At 36.2% G+C, this 15621-nt stretch overlaps 1 protein-coding gene across 5 annotated transcripts in view; it reads left to right on the top strand.

Moving 5' to 3' along the window:
* The first annotated feature begins 908 nt into the window (after positions 1-908).
* Positions 909-15621, top strand: part of AGMO (alkylglycerol monooxygenase) — a 383631-nt gene continuing 368918 nt past the window's right edge. For 4 of the 5 annotated variants that reach the window (XM_045494981.1, XM_045494979.1, XM_045494977.1 and 1 more), the window contains exon 1: positions 909-1295. The gene's annotated coding sequence lies outside the window, so the exon portion shown is untranslated. Of the gene's footprint in view, positions 1296-13480; positions 13564-15621 lie in introns of all 5 variants that reach the window. The other variant, XM_045494978.1, reaches the window with a different exon arrangement.

Below are 15621 nucleotides of genomic sequence, written 5' to 3'. Positions count from 1 at the left end.
TGAGTCCCTGGCTGTCACTTCTTCCTGTTCTTTCCTTTTGGGGTTAACTCCTTCATTTCATCATTTTGAAGGAAGAAAAGGAACTAATAAAGTAAAAAAATAAATAAAATAAAAATTTAAAACAACACAAAAAAATAAAATAAATGATGCTAGAACCTTGGTGTGTTTTGGTCTGGTTGTTGAAAGGAGCTTGACAGAATAGAGAAAAAAGGAAAGAAAAGAAAAGGGAAAAAAGGACAAAAAAAGGGAAACGTTTAAAAATTTGAAAAAATGATTATGATAAGATAGAATAAAATGAAATGATGAAAGTAAAATAGAATTTTAAAATTAACAAAATAGTAAAAAATATAGTTAAAAATGAATAAAAATCTTTTTTTATAAAAACGGAAAATAAAAATAAATTTTTTCTCTTTCTGTATTCAAGAATAAGAAAAGAAAGAAAATTGAACAGATGGAGCAGCAAACAGTGAAATATGATTGAATTTATATCTAATTTCCCTTAGAAGTCAAACTATGAAGCACTTTATAGTCCATAAATTAATCAGGCAGAGAGACTTGTGTTCCTCAAGAGCAGGGCCCAGTTGGGTGGGGCTTAGTGTAATGTCTCTGTTCTCCACTAGATGGCGCTGCTTAGCTTACTGGGGTGGATTGTGGCACGTGTAGGCGTGTGCGTGTACGCGTGGGACGGGGGAAAATGGCGTCACCCAGTCTCTAGTATCAGAAGTTTGTGCTTTCACCCCGACCAGCAATCAAGCACCCCTCCTTTGTCTCTGGCTTCCATCCACTCTCCGCTTCTACACTGTCGGTGACCAAGCTGTCAGGCTGCCCGGCAGCATCTCCTCCTGAGTTTTATCTCAGATGGGGCTGTGTTTCCCAATCCCTCACTTTTGAGGGACTGTGGCTTTGACCCGCTCAGACTCTCTGGGGGAGGGTCTCCCTAAGAAAAGGCCAGGTGCCCGCCTGCCCGCAGGTACATTTGTGAGACTGTGCTGCTGCGGATGCCCAGAGACTGCGTGCTGGTGTCAGCTCGCCCCAGAAAAAGTTTGCACAATCTTGTAGCAGCAGTTTTTCGGGGATTCTGGTAAATTGCAACACTCCTGGCACCAGGCTTCACCCTTAACATCCTTGTTCCAGCGCCAGCGAATGTAGCCATTCTCCGGGGTCCGCTGGGACCTTTGCTGTGAGGAGGCCACATAGCCTCCCAGCAGGGTATCCACCTCTCTCCATGTGGCCCAAGAACCCCTCGGACCGCGCTATCTGCTGGGGATTCGTCCTTCCCACCAGAGCACCACCAGGTATAGAGCTGTGAAGTTTCAGACTCTGTGCTCCCCTGCTTATAGTATCTTAACGGAATTTAAACCCTCTCCTTTCTCCCTTTTTTGTCCATTCCCTTGTGGCTGTTTCCACTCCTCTTTCTCTCCAGCTGCTTTTGGTGGGGGGTGCTTTTCCCATACTCTTCCCTCCCCCTGCCCCCCGCCCCCGCTTCCCCATCTCTGTCCTCTCTCCTCAGGTAAAAATAAAATAGCTCCCTGCCCCACACGGCTTCTCTCTCCTCCAGTTCACTTCTCTGCGCCGTGTACCTGCCGAGTTCTGTGGTTCATGTTGTGCAGATCGTTGTGTTAATCCTCAGATCAGTTTTCTAGGTGTGCAAAATGGTTTGGTATTGATCTGGCTGCTTTTCAGGGAGGAGAACAGCATTTCCATGCTGTTCAGCCATCTTGGCCACTCCCTTTATGTTTTTAATGCTACTGGTTTCCTAACCTTTAAAAAATTACTAGCATAATTGTAATGACAAATGCTAATTTTCTTCTTAGGGAAGTTTAGAGGAAACTATGAAACTAAAATAAAATCAGTAACAAGCCAGTAGAGTATCAAGTTAGTGATTAGAAATATTTACTGTAATATGTTTTCACCTTGATTTCTAAATATACTTAGGCTGGTGATTTTTAAGAATATGTCATTTATTCCGTAACCTATTTTCTAATAAAATGTCATTAAGATAAATAAGTTAAATATTGGAGTGAGTGATATTTAGATTACAATGCAGTGTTTAAACTATCAAACACAAATACTCAATTGGTATAGTTCTTTGAACCATTTGGGTGATACTGTAATTATATTTTCTTGGAACCTCCTTTTGTTTTGTTTTCAGCAAAATGCAATCTACTTATAAAAGTTTATGACTACTTAGAACTTAATATTTAGTTTGATATTCTAAACTTTTCGAATCTTAAGCACATTAGGAATCTGCAACATTGATCTGCAAAAAACTAAGAAAGGGTTTTAAGAGTGCGCTTTTTTGTTATGTTTTATGTTCCCTACCTAAAGTTGAGCAGAATATTGAAGAACAGTCCTTCTCCATGGGTACTTCGTTTCTGCTTTCAGTTCTTGCAAAATAATGCTAGAGGTAGTAGACAAAGGAATAAAACAACTCCAGAAAAAATATTGCTACAGCAAACCCTGAAAACCTATAAAAAATGTGTTTTGGGACTTAAACATGGCTTTTCTTTAAGTGATTCTCTATTATCGTATATTTTTTACAATATTCTTGACATTTAAAATGGTTAAATATTTTAAGGGTACATTTCAGAGGGCAAAGGGGTTTTCTTTTGTATCTCATTTTTCTCCTTAATAGCTAGGTTTTATTCAAATCCAGCTTGAAACCAGAGTCAAGAAAAGAATAAAGAAAAAATTGTTTTTTAAAGCTTATTTATTAATTTTGAGGGACAGAGAGATATGTATGCACATGCTTGAGCAGGGGAGGGCCAGAGAACTAATCCTAAGCAGGTTCCAGGTTTAGCACAGAGCCCCACATAGGGCCCCATATCACTACCATGAGATCATGACCTGAGCCAAAATCAAGAATCAGACACTAAACTGACTGAGACACCCAGACCCCCCCACCAGCCACCCAAAATTTTTCATTGCATCATATTGTATTCAACCAACTCAGTAAATCCCCATTTAATGTTTACTTTTATTAAGGATGGTTTCCAGAAAAAATTTCCAAAACCCAGTGTATTTGCAAATAGAAATTATTATCACATCCACTTCATATAAGGTGTGATACAGTGATTTGAGTATATAGTAATATCAAGCTTGGGCTGTACTTTATATTTCTGCCACTTATGAACAAAATTACTATAAAAATGTTTTTGATTCAAATGAAAAAGAAATCACATGGTTTAGGAATAATTTGGTTATCCTAAAGTTATTTAAACATATATTGTGTTTCTTCATATGTGTAAGTGATATTGATAGTTGAAAACATTAAATATTATTTTATTTTTTATATTTACTCTAAATGTTATTTTTTTAAATTTATTACAAATGTTAATTTTGAAAATCTATGACTACTTGTCCAGTTTTTTTGATGCAATGTCACACTTACATTATACATTTAAAATCAAACTACTAATCCCTGTAAATTATTTGCATGGCTTTCTCTTTTTTTTTTTTTTTTTTAATTTATTTTTGAGAGACAGAGACAGACAGACCATGAGCAGGGGAGGGGCAGAGCGAGAATGAGGCATAGAATCCAAGCAGGCTCCAGACTGAGCTGTCAGCACAGAGCAAGATGCGGGGCTTGAACTCGCAAGCCAAGAGATCATGTCTGAGCTGAAGTCGGATGCTTAACCTGACTGAGCTACCCAGGTGTCCCCATAAAAGCATTTTAAAAATGAGTCTGGTAAAGCTGCTCTTGGAGAATCTTTAAGAGAGGAAGCACTTAACAAGGACTGGCTGACATTTATGAGCCACACTTTCTGTATTTTCAACTATCATTTTATTTCTGCCAGCAGATTTTCAAGGTACTGTGGCAAAACCAGTAATGATTCTAATCATTTACACTCCATATTTGGATATTTATTTTGATCACCAGTTACGATTTTATTGCTGTTTCCTTGAAATTATATATATTTTAGAAGTTTGTTAGAGTATTACATGGAATTTTATTAGATTATATAGAAACTTTCCAGTAAGTCATTCTTTTAGAAATTTGAGTACACCTATCATTTTCTGTCATTCTTGCTAATCAATAATCCAATTATAAAATATATTTTTAAAGTGACTTTTAAAGAAGTTCAAATAATTTTGATTAACATGTTCAAAGTTAAAGAAAGTTCATCTGCAATTAAAAAAATAATAATTTCATGAACAAAGCCATATGAAACAGTGACTCTTTGTCAAACAGCATTTGACATTGTAGGTGGTTCCCTAGGCAGGGGCACAGAAGAATTGGTCTTGTATTGAAGCTACTTAAACCATGTAGGGAAACCTGACTCATGAAAACAGCTGTCCTTGTTTCCATTCTTCTGCTGTAATTCATTAATTAATTGATTAATCTGCTGGAATTGATTAATTAATTGATTAATTCTCCACACTGCAGCCAAAGTCATTCTTTTAAAATGCAAATCAGATTAATAAGTGGTTCATGGTGACTTTGCAAATGTAAAATTTCAACTGAAAGCTGTAGTCCATAATGAAACACTTGTAGACATTTTAAAAAAGCAAATCAAATCATGTCCCTCCTTTACACAAAACACTCCAGGGGCTGAGAATAAACACTAAAACCTTTACCTGGGCCTCGAGGTAGTCAGCTCTGACCACAAATTTGTGACTCACTTGTCTGCCAGCACTTCCTCTGCATGGCCTCAGCTCCAATCATTCTTACTTCCTGCCTACCCTTGTCTACCCTGAGTACTCTTTCATTTCAGTCTTGCATTCCCTAGTTCTTTGCCTGGAATACTTTTCCATCACATATATCTTGAACTTATTCCCTCATCCCTTTTAGGTCTCTACTTCCTCCTAGACAATCCTTGATCTTCTTAAATAAAATGGCACCACTTGTCACGTTCTACCCCTTTAAGTCATATTGTTTTTCCTGTTAGTTTTAGGTAAATATCTGTTTAGTTCCTCCCGTTATTGATTTCAGCCTTCATGAGGGCAAGAACTTCGCTGTGTTCATTGCCATGTCTCTAGCATCTTAAACAGTCCCTAGAAGCTCCACCACCAGCCTATATCTTGGATTTTTATGAATTAGAAAAGGTCACTTCTGCCTCAAATTATTAGAATGCCAACACCTGGTGATGATAATGATCATTGTAAAACGACATAGTAATTATGATGTGAATGTCATCCCCTGGAGTTGTGCAATGCATGATTTGCACAATTATAAACACCGATTCTGCTCTTGACATGTTGTTGTAATCAATAAATATTTGTTGAATTAATGCATGAATGAAATGACATGATCTTTTCAAAGAAATACCTGTAAATCTAAATTAGTTGTAAAATGTAGCTCTGGAACATTTTTTTAATGGCCATTATATGGGTGTCACAAGATAAAAAAAATTTGGTTACAGCCTTTGAAATTGCACTAAAAATATATCAAGTCGGATGAGACTAAATAGAAAAGTTAAGGAGAATAGGGTTTAACAGATGTTCACTTATGGTTTGAGAGAAAAGGGAAATTTTTCCTTTTGCTCAGATGTCAGTCTTGAAATTCTCACAATTTTTGCAGACAGTTTGGCTGGTTTCCAAACATTCATCGTTGCTTGTCTGGTATGAGGAATGCCATCTGTGCAGTATGGAAGTCCTTTTTCAAGAGTGGATTGCTAATTATGCTTTGGGCAGGTGCTGTTAAAGTAAAATCAGGTGTCAAGCTTACCATGGTCTAAAATGACTACATTTTGTTGAAAAAAAAGGCATAATTATGTAAAATGGAATTTAAGCATGGCAGGTAAGTGTTCCATTTTTGGGGTGTTGCAAAGTTCAGATTGCACAGCAAAACTTTAAGATTTTCAAACTACTTCTATCAACAATGGAATAAAGCTTTACCTTAAGTCAGGGACATAGGCTACATCAAAGTTCTGTATTTCCTACTAAAATATCTTCCCAATTGTATTTTCTTTTCTGAAACGTCCATGAAGGAAGAACAGTGAGATGAAAAATGTAATCACCAATTCCAAAGTACATAAATTAATTTTTGCAAAATTAGGTTTAACTACTACTAAATGGAACCCATTCTATTATCAGAGTAAACAGACCTCATTGGAGTTGTTTAGCTCCCTCCAGAGTCAAACGACCAATTTATTTCATTTATATCTTCATATATATATATATATATATATATATATATATATATATATAAATTCAAAGGAAGTATTGCAGGCCCTCATAGGTTTACCACTGATTTTTGATAACACTCATTTGATATGGTGCTAACTCATATAAAGCAAGGTAGAAAAACTTCTCAATTTTTAAAGAGTATAGACATGTCTACTACAATAAAAAGTCTTCATTATAAGAATCTAGATTTGTTGTTGCTTATTGTGTGTGACCTACTGCTATTTGCAATATAATTAATACATTATATTGTTTAAGCCTTACAGCAGCTCTTTTAGAGTCCAGTATTGCCCTAGGCTCCAGGTGAGATAGTTGTGTTCAGTAAATGTAAGTGTCTTGTCTAAAGTCACATGCCACTAACTGACAGAACCGGGGCTCATAAGCAAGTCTTTTGCACCCTAAAGCCTGTGTTTTAACTATTTCAAAAACAGCCTCTTCCCAAAACAAGTATATTAGGTAGAAGGACTTCCTTTATTAGCACATCTAATCTCAAAAGAAATGCAATTGGCATAGTAAAATATCATAATTTACATACTGCTTGGTCTCAGTTAGTACTTCAGCCACAATAGTCAAGGCAAACGGAGCCACAAACAGGAAGTTTAAAACCTTCTTCTTCATCATGAATTTCATGGATCTGTTAAAGCCAAGGAACTAAATGCAAGAAGCTTATTCTTATACATTATTCAGTTGCTCAGTTAACTTGTTTCTCATCCCACAGTGGATTAGAATTATCAAATCAGACGTGCCAAGCACAGGGCTATGCACAGAACTGGAAGCTTAAATATCAAAGGACAATATGAAAAAATAATAAAAAGTAATTTGGAGCTGTTAAAAGATACACTGAGGCATATTAAGAATCATAGGGATTTGTTTGGGCAAGAAGTGATTCAAATGGGGCATTGCCCAACTGGAAGTAGTTAGGAGCACTCCACTTACAGGAGCTAGGGGGAGACATTTTTATAGAGAAAAGAAGGAAACAAAGGAAGGAAATTATTGAGTAGTTACAGATTAAAGCCTAGTTGGCTCTTTGTGAATGGATGGATTTAGCATTTTGATTTTGCAAACCCGGAGGCATTTATACGCCTAGGTTTTTGTGTGCTCACTTATGCAGGCCACCATAGTATTAGAGCCATCAGTCTAATGGCCTCTAGATGTTTAATTAATTTAACATAGCTAATTGCCTTTGCATTAAAAAATCTGTATTAGGGGAGCCTGGGTGGCTCAGTCGGTTGGGCGGCCGACTTCGGCTCAGGTCATGATCTCGCGGTCGGTGAGTTTGAGCCCCGCGTCGGGCTTTGTGCTGACAGCTCAGAGCCTGGAGCCTGTTTCAGATTCTGTGTCTCCCTCTCTCTGACCCTCCCCCATTCATGCTCTGTCTCTCTCTGTCTCAAAAATAAATAAATGTTAAAAAAAAATTAAAAAAAAAATCTGTATTATACTATGATTTGTTTAAGAAGTGTTAAAAACAAGACTTAGGCCCCAAATGAAGTCACTTATGCTAAGCCCTCTGTCACCAAACTGAGACTTAATTACAGTTTCAGTTCTCTCAGAAATGAAATCTAAAACCAGTCAAGAAGGAATCGCCAGATGGGCCTAAGTTAGGTCATCTGCCTGATAGATCCCTGCCATCCCCTGAAGGAAAGTAATGTTGCAATAACCAACCTACTTTTCGTCCCCTATCACTTTCTTATTCCGGCTCCCTTCTGTCTATAAAAGTCTTTCTTTTTATATGGCTCCTCAGAGTTCTTTCCTATCTGCTTGATTGAATGTTGCCAAATTTGAGTTGAATTTTGATCAAGTAAACTCTTAAGTTTTTTAATGTGCTCAGCTTATTTTTTAATAGCTCCACAGTCAGAGGAGGGAACCTAAGGAGATCCCCTTGGGCTTCTAGGAACGGTGAACAGCTAGACACAGGTAGCTGTTGGGCCCCTTGAGCTTGTTGCTTTTCTCTCAGCCTCAAGGTTGTGGGTAGGTCTCTCTCAGATCCTGCCTCTCCACATTTTGCATTATGTGCTTTCAGACTTCAAGTATTTCTTTTTTCTGGACTGGGTCCAGAAACTGGCCATAGTCAATCTGGGTTCCACTTAGAAACTGCCCCAGGTATAGTGTCAAACTAAGTCCAACTTAAGCTGGAATTGAAGCCTTAGGTAAGTAAAATTTTGTTTTAAATTTTTGTTTTAACAAAGGTAATCTTGAATTAAGGTGTCCACAGCAGAGAACTTTTCACCTAGATATACTTATCCATTTATAAGGTACCCTTAGAGAAAAAGGGGTCTTAGCCAAGCACCCAGTATATAGAGTAGAGGGAAAATTGCTTTTCCTTCTCTACAGTTTTTAGTGACCAGGATGAGATCCACTGAGACACCCAACTTGCTCCAGAGCCTGCAGAGGGCATCCTGGGAAAACTGTAGAAGTCAGCAAACGATAAGAGTTCTTGTCAAAGTCACTTCTCCCAAATCTCTGTCTGTGGTGCCAGGTCAAGAGAGAAAGAAAATTTTACATTGCTCCTTTCAGACTGGCAGCTAAAAAAACCATTTGTAAGAATTAGATCTTTGAATTGTGGCTTGTGCATTTTGCTTTCGGGAAACCCTTGGTTGTCAGTCCTTTCTCTGCCTTCTTGTTTGTCTCATTTGGTGTCCTAAGAACTTGACTTACCTTGCTGCCTGATTAGCACATGTGGACTTGTGGGTGTGTAGGCAGATCACCCAACAGGGTAGTGGCACTCAAAATATAGCCAGAGAGGATTTTGGGTTGTACTCCATTTGTGGCTAGGGTCCTACTAGCTGCTGCCACCTGGGGAGCAATTGTCTAAGTCTTTCTTTCTTTCTTTCTTTCTTTCTTTCTTTCTTTCTTTCTTTCTTTCTTTTTTGTGGTTATCTTTGGGAATGGCTCTGGATATTGGAAGCATCATTTGCACCTCTTTGGGGATGCCTCTTGTGTCTGTCAAATTTTTCAATACTGACAGGAATATTAGTGTTTGTCTCAGCCGAAACCTGACAAAATATTTGTCAGGTTGGCCAAATTGGAGCTGATATTCAGAAAATGATAGAAACTTTTTTTTTTCAGTTCTCCCCTAAACATCAATGAAACTATGCACACAGTGAAAAAAACAAAATATTTTGAAGCCTTTGTGGTAGGATTTACTAAAACAAAGACACAGAGTTCTAAATCCAGAATATAGGAGTCTTTTAATATCCATCTTAGTTGAAGGTCTTTTCCCTGAGATAAAAGCTTGCAGGTATTATGAAAGATCTGATTTTAGATGATAACAAAAGCCCTTCTTGGAGAAACTTGCATCCTTTCTCTATGCCTTTGAGGTGCCGTCTCCTCTAGGAAGCCAGAGCCATAAGATCTCTCTTTGTGTCCATCTGTGTGTTTATGTGCATATGTCTATGTATGTATGTAATAAACGTGTTTTTTTTTCCTACCTCCGGATGGTATTGCCAAAAGTAATTTGTAAAAATCTTTATTTCATTGGAATAAAGAAAGTAATTGAGAATACTCTTGGGGCGCCCTGGGTGGCTCAGTTGGTTAAGCATCCAACTTCAGCTCAGGTTTGTGATCCATGATCTCGCAGTTTGTGAGTTCGAGTCTGCATTGGGCTCTGTGCTGATAGCTCAGAACCTGAAGCCTGCTTCAGATTCTGTGTCTCCCTCTCTCTGTTCTTCCCTCACTCATCTTTCTCTCTCTCTCTCTCTCTCTCTCTCTCCCTCCCTCTCCCTCTTTCTCAAAAAATAAACTTTAAAAAATTAAAAAAAAAAACTCTCAGAAATGTAGAAACACTGAGCCAAATAGTTTTCAAGTTCACATGGTCCAGGATTCTCTTCAGTAAACAAATACTAGTTTAAGTTTGTTATTTTAATTAAAACAAGCATATTTTTAGAACCATCATTATTAAGGGACACTTGGATGGCTCAGTCAGTTGAGTGTCTCACTCTTGATTTTGGCTCAGGTCATGGTCTCACAGTTGTGAGATTGAGCCCTTAGTCAGGCTCTATATTGGGCATGGAGTCTGCCTAAGATTCTCTCTCTCTCTCTCTCTCTCTCTCTCTCTGTCCCTACTCTGCTGGTCTCTCTCTCTGTCTGTCTCTCTCAAAAAAAAAAAAAAAAAGAACTATCAATATTAAACGTAATGCAGGCATACAACATTTATTCTCTTTAAGTTTTTTTTTTTTTTTTTTTAACGTTTATTTATTTTTGAGACAGAGAGAAATAGAGCTTGAACGGGGGAGGGGCAGAGAGAGAGGGAGACACAGAATCGGAAGCAGGCTCCAGGCTCTGAGCCATCAGCCCAGAGCCCGACGCAGGGCTCGAACTCACAGACCGCGAGATCGTGACCCGGGCTGAAGTCGGACGCTTAACCAACTGAGCCACCCAGGCGCCCCAATTCTCTTTAAGTTTATTGCAAGTCAAGTAAGCTTACCTTATCTCCCTTGCAGAATTTCTCAGCAAGAAAGAGAACTTAAGATAATGGTTAGTATTTAATATCTTCATAAAATTTTCATGTGTAATCTAAACATAGTGTTAAGAACAAGTAAGTTAAGTGGATATAATTAAGATAAAAGTTTATTAATGAGCCTTTTGATAATAATTATGTTTTATGGTATGTATACTTAAAAATAGTTTCCAGAACCTTCTTGCTAACTTGAAACCTTGCAGTTATACTGAGATAAGTTAAATGATGAATATTCATTGAATATCTAGATCATTTCCAAAAAAGATAAAATGTTGAAACATTAATTACTGAATGCAGGTTTATACACTTTGGACTTCCTTTTACTAAGGAACTAAAGATGCATGGGTCTCCTAATAAACCCATATTTTGTGCCACATTGAAAAATTTACTATGAAGAAGCATATACTTCTAGAAATTATTTAATGTATTTATAAAATCCCCAGAATGTTAGCATACCAGACAATCCACAGTTGCTTACTTCTTAGTTTTCATTAGGAATTATGTTTCTAAGGGTTAAAATTCTAATCAGAATATATAAGTAAAGCTATTTAGAAATAATAAGTGTGAAAGGAAACGACTGTGAATAAAAAGTAGATAAGGAGAGGGGCACCTGGGTGGCTCAGTCGGTTAAGCGGCCGACTTCGGCTCAGGTCATGATCTCGCGGTACGTGAGTTTGAGCCCCGCGTCGGGCTTTGTGCTGACAGCTCAGAGCCTGGAGCCTGTTTCAGATTCTGTGTCTCCCTCTCTCTGACCCTCCCCCGTTCATGCTCTGTCTCTCTCTGTCTCAAAAATAAATAAACGTTAAAAAAAATAAAAAAAAAAGTAGATAAGGAGAAGAAAATGACTGGTTCTTTCAGAAAGAGAAAAAGGAAAAAAAAATTAGGACAAAAACTGAATGGATATATAAAAAGTTATAGAAGGTTTTTGGAAAAGGAATCTTAGGAAAGAAAATTTATGTTTGGTCAAGCTGGCTAAGATTGGAATGGACTTATTTAAGTTTTTAAAAAATGAGTTTAATATCAAAAGTATGCCAGTGTAATACTAGAATTTGGTTTTCTTTCAGTTAAAAGAACAACATTTTCTTAGATTATTGGCTGGCCCTTGATAAGAAATTGTAAACAAAGATTTTTCTTTATTTTTTAAATAATCTGTCTGGGCAGTAAAGGTTTTGTGTTTTATCAAAACAATTTACTATGTTTCCCATTGTTTTTTATCATGCTTTCAATTACTTAAAAAAAAGAAAAAAAGCCCAGTCTTTTCCATATTTAAAGAGCTAAGTTTCATTCACAACCATGTAATCTTCTGTATTTGTCTTTCACATCTCCTATTGTCATTTTGGTTAAATAGAAAGTTAAGTATTATTTCATAATGTTTTCAAATACCTTTATATGTAATTTAAAATTTTAATAGCAAAATGAAACTGTTGTATAGATGTATATTTATAGTGAGTGATTCAGTAGCAAACAAACCATAATACATTTTAACTAACATCACCATTAAAATATGTAACTCAACAAATGTATGTAGGATAAAAAACATTGGATTTTACCAACATTCATTCATGAATGATTTCTTTTATGATAGCACAGGGCTATTTTCTTGTCTAGACTCTGTCATGTGATTGTCTAGAGACTCTAGTTCAATGACTTATTTTGTGTGTTCCTTGCCTTATAACTGAATATTTAAATCAATTTATTTTATTATCTACTTTTGCTCACTGATAAATAATAGGTTTTTAAAATTTTTTTAGTTTCTTCTAGAAGTTTGGGTCAAATACAGTACCCCAGGTTCCTGCTTTTACAGGTTCAATTGATTCCGATTGCCAACAGATTTATCAAGGCTTCTATCTGAGTGTATGATTTAGGAGCATTGCTGCTTGTGACATTAGAGCAAGTTGTTGCAGGGACTACTTACAGTTATCCAGGCCTTTTAATGCTTTGGATAAGCCTTTAAAAAGGCTAATTCGATTCATAATTTAATTTATCATTCTTCTGTATCCAAGGAGGTAATACAGTGCCTGAAACCTGTGTCAAAGTTCTAAGCATTTGTCTAGACCTATGTAGTTATAAAACAGTTTCCCCTAGGAGAGTGTTAATAGTTATTTTCCACATTTTTAGATGCCCTCCTCCTCCCCACATTTTTATCATCCACATCACATGACAGGAGACTGGAAAGAACATTTTCAAGAGAGACAGATTCAATCAGTCTCTACTGAAATCCTCACCCTTTGTCTGGGAACCCTGCCCAATCTCCTTATAAACATTTGGCAATTTGTGACATTTTACATATATGAAGAGAAGATTTCATGTCCCAGTAAATTTCAACACCATATATAATCTCTATCCTTATGTATCCAATAGAGGAAAAGAAAAAAAAAATCTAAGAAAATAAGACCAAATCTGAAAGAAGGAAACGGAGCACTGTAGTATTGTAAGTGCAGAATGGCAGATGCTAAAGTATTGGCTAATCCCAGCACGGTTAGTATTACAGATTCCCCATGGTAATGAGGGACTCCGGGAGGCCTACAACGTAGAATGTAGCAAACCTTATGAATGTATAGAATATAAGGAATATAATCATGGACTCATTTGCTGTCAATAGCAAAAAATGTTATTTCTTCCTTTGCCTTTTATTAGACTTTTTTTTTAATCTTTGTGTTTTGAATTCTCTTAAAGACCCTTAGGAATAAAGGACCTACATTATTATTCGATTTTATTTTTCATTTTGGTGACCCTTCCATTCAGAATTCATTTTGGCTAAAAATCTTTCTGCAGCAAGGCAGTGTATAAAAATCTAAATACAAATATGCCAATTGAGTAGCATTTTCTCATTTTCAGGCTCAATAGTAAATTATGACATTTTATGCACTTTCATCCTGGTATTCTATTCTGAAACAGTTCCCTGAACTTGATGTTGTGACTGCATCTAAACTTCACTCTGCCTCATCCTTGTGAAATCTAGATGGATGAAAAGGTGTGAGGTATGTTTTCCAAATGTCAATATTGGTGTATATATTCTCTAACCCAGAGAGTCTGGTGAGACTGAAGGAACCAGAATCTGCTGAAAATCATAAGACAGTTGTTAACAAATCCTTGATGTTGGAGCATTGAATGAAATTGGAGGGAAACAGGGAGATGGGCCCTGTTTACTTATTTTCCTAAGTATTTAAATTGCTCTATTTCAAAACTATCACTTTGAGTTCTAACCTTTGGGAGCACCTTTTTTTCTAGGATATTACCATATTATATATCACTCAAATTTTTTCTTCCTGAAACAGGAAATAAGAGATGGAAATACAATTTTTTTTCATATGTATGGGAAACATGGCAAGAGAGGGAGAGGATTAGAATAAAGACAGATGATGAAAATTATTAAGATATACCATGTAATTTTGCCTTAGTGGCTGAATAAGACCAAAAAAAGTGTTTTATAAACACATAATTCCACCTGACATATTTTTAGTTTAGTTAGCATAATTTCTTATTTTTCAATAGTGGCTTTCCACTAAAAATTCATAATATGCCTTACTCTGCCTTTAATACTAGGTTTCCTTTTCCTGGGGAAGTATTTGCTTTCCATTTCTCCTTCTATCTGGTGTTTATATGGGTTGCCTTTTGTTGTTGGTAGTAGCTCTTTTTCTAAAATGTCTATAAATCCAGTTCCTGAAAATTGTGTATGATGTTAAGTATTTTTAGTCTTATCCGGAAAATACTCGTGCAGAAATTGCCAACTAAAATTGTATCTCTTTCACAAAGTGACATTTCACAACATAGTCATATATAATTATGCTGGCCCTATATTATGATTCTTTTATGTAATTCAAAATACAATCCAATGTACATTTCCCATTAATTGGTTTTATATAAGACACTTAAAAGATTAATTTTACCAATCTAGGATACATCAGCATGGTTGTTTATGCTACCCGTCTTAAATGTCTCAATGAATTTTTGTAGGAAAATGATTTCCTCTTCTTTCTAATTAAATTGCCATATATAAGATATTAACGTAACAGGGTGGCTTTTCTGCAGCGGCACCAGACATTGGAGCATGCTCTGCTTTTTCCGTGTGGTACATCCATATCTTTAAACCTTGGGTTATGCTTTTGCTCCCTTGCTAACATTTTACTCCTATATCACAGTGGGGTTTGTTTGTTTGTTTTTGTACCTTTCAGGAACACCTTCCTGGCAGAATTCATTCCTTCTTTTGCTTGACCTCCCTTTCCTGTCAGTGTTTTGCTAGACTACATCTGGTCTTGGTTGTGATTCTCACTCAGGGTCTGGTGATCTTCACCGGTTTTGCTCCTCATTAAGGAGCTAGCTTTCTGAAAGGAGGCCATGTGTATGGGCTAAAATCTAAGTAGGTAGGCTGAGATTCGGGAACAGTTGTTTTTGCTTGACTTCTACTCTTTTCACCACTTTTCTGAACATGGATATATTTCAATTAGAAAAAAAAATTGGCTTTTCTACCAAAACCAAAGTGTAAACTTTTCCTCTTATGAAATGCCTTATAAACGCTGTTCTTATTCATTCTTCAGTGTATTCAACATAAACACTATTTTTAGATCTTTGCCATACTTTGTTTATTGCATTGAATGAAATAATATATTTATAAGGTATATGTATTGAATGTGAAAAATGAATGTTTTACTTTAGATAATCTGTTTCTAAGCGAATTAATTATTTTAGCCAATTGTTTGCTTCCTTATATGGTTCAGGACTGATTCATAAACCAGTTTTTCTCAGTGGAAAGAGCTAAAAGTACTTGGAAAGGGATTTTTATGTAAATATTCTGAGACAGAAAAAAGAGAAAATAACAGAACTTAGTGTGTTCAGATAAATATAAATTAGATAAAATCATGCAAACAATTGAAAATATAAATTTTGGGTTATATTCACTTTTCAAATATTGTTAAAACTTTGTGTAAGTGAGATAGAAATTTAAAAAAAGAATTGACTGTGAGTTTTATTAACACTACCTCAAATGTGTAAAGTTATGCTTCCATTTCACTCTTAAACATTTGTTTTTCCTTTAAGTA

The sequence above is a fragment of the Leopardus geoffroyi genome, chromosome A2, assembly GCF_018350155.1.
Source record: "Leopardus geoffroyi isolate Oge1 chromosome A2, O.geoffroyi_Oge1_pat1.0, whole genome shotgun sequence".
Lineage (NCBI taxonomy): Eukaryota > Metazoa > Chordata > Mammalia > Carnivora > Felidae > Leopardus > Leopardus geoffroyi.
Note: the sequence above shows the minus strand (reverse complement) of the source record. Positions and strands in the feature narration are given on the sequence as shown.